Consider the following 1,840-nt stretch of genomic DNA (forward strand, 5'->3'; position numbering starts at 1 on the left):
CCCTGTCGGCATGCGTGGGCTCCCTGGGAGGAGCTGCTGCATCACTGCATGGTCCTTCTCTCTCCCGTCTTGTCTTCCCTTTCCCCTTTCTTTTCTCTTCCTTTCTTTTCTTTTCTTTCCTTTTCTTTTCCTTTTTCTTCTTTTCTCTTGTGTTTGCTAGAGGGTGTATGCCCACACCAGAGAGACATAGAGAGACAGAGAGAGCGAGAGAGCAGACCCCACGGGGGACGGCCACAATGCAGCCCCTCCTCCATTTCTGCCTTTCCTGGGATTTGGGCGCATGCACACTGGCCTACCCACAGGGAGTCTGAGCAATCCAGAGAAACTCCAGAGAGAGGTCTGGGCCCCGGAATTCGAGCCCAGAGGGTCTGCGGTTGAGGGGAAGGTGGGGCGCTGACCCCTCCACTCCAGCTGCCCTGGAGGTGTGCGCACATCCGGGGGTGAGGACGACCGGGGCTAGCCTCGGGGTGTTCTCCCTGCCATGTCGAAGCCTCCCCGTCCTGAAACGAGCGTCCTCCCCACGGCCGGCGTCCCTGCCAGCTCTCTGGGGCTCTGTGAGGGCTCTGTCCTGACACTTTCAGGACAGTCCCGTCACAGCCACCCCAAGCAGAGAGTGCCATGGGAGACCGTGTGGGTGTGGAGCTAGGTCACCGGCCATCCCGCCGAGGGCAGCGGCCTGGGCTGCATGTCCTGGGGACAGGTGCAGCCCGCCAGCTCCCACCAGGGCTTAGGCGGCAGCGGGGCTGCGGTTATAGCCTGTCACTCTGAGAGCACGTGACCTGCCACTGCCAGCTCTGCATTGTGGCACGTAAATAATTGGACCCTGCACCTGAAATTCCACGGTAATGGTTCTCCTGTTACCCAGGGACCTGGACCCCCCCAAAAAAGAAGGGAAGAAAAACAGTGCAAAAGCCAAGCGTACGCCTCACGTGGGAGGCCCTGGGTCCCGACCCCACTCCCTCTGCAAGGCAGGGGTGCTCCGGCTGTCCCGTGGGAGCCGCTGCCCAGGCCTGGCTGGTGGGCACTGGGGCAGGCTGAGCCAGCACTGGGCGCCCCTCCCCAGGGTGGGGACCAATGGGCGTGGTCGCCCGGTCACTGTCCTTGCAGCCAGTCCCTGGAAGGCAGGAGGCCACGTGAGGCTGCAGGGATGCCCAGGCGAGGCACAGGGGCCCTCACTAGCCGAAGGGCCTGTCTCGTCCCTTGCTACCCTCTCACATGTGAGCTGACCCATTCCTTCCATGGCTCCCTGCTGCTTGGAATATGGGTTGAGCTTTTCCGTGTGAAGCCCAAGCTTCCCTCTAACCTGGCACAGTGACTGTCCTGGGGCCTGGGACAGCGTCCAGTTAGCTGTACGAAACCTCTGTGGGGAACAGTCGGCATGCCTCGGGGGCCCTGGGGGCTGCAGCACTGCCTCTGCTGGCAAAGGCCACCACTGTCCTTGCAGAGGACAAGTGACATTTCGAAGACAGCCTGAACATTCCAGGGGTGTTGATTAGAGCCGGCACAGGTAGGAAAAGGCTGGGGGAGAAGACGCATGACCTGGGCTGGCCAGTGGCTGGGGCCTCCGCGCTGGGGGGTCACCGGAGGGGCTGGGAGCGATGCCAGCGCTGAGTGGCCACCCGGCCGCGCCTGCTCTCGCTCTCCAATTGCCTTAGCCCGGAGCAGTTGACATTTAGCCCAGCCAGATAATCGAGGAATAACATTTGCGTTACATTTTAACACGACCTCGGCCTCCCGCGCCTTCAGATTAGCTTCTATAAAAGGGAGAGAGGAAGAAAGAAAAACAGCCCCTAATGCTCAGTGAGGCAGGAGGTGGGAGAGGCAGGCGGGGGGGGGCTCT

This window comes from Tupaia chinensis, unplaced genomic scaffold (genome assembly GCF_000334495.1).
Source record: "Tupaia chinensis unplaced genomic scaffold, TupChi_1.0 Scaffold146386_1, whole genome shotgun sequence".
Lineage (NCBI taxonomy): Eukaryota > Metazoa > Chordata > Mammalia > Scandentia > Tupaiidae > Tupaia > Tupaia belangeri.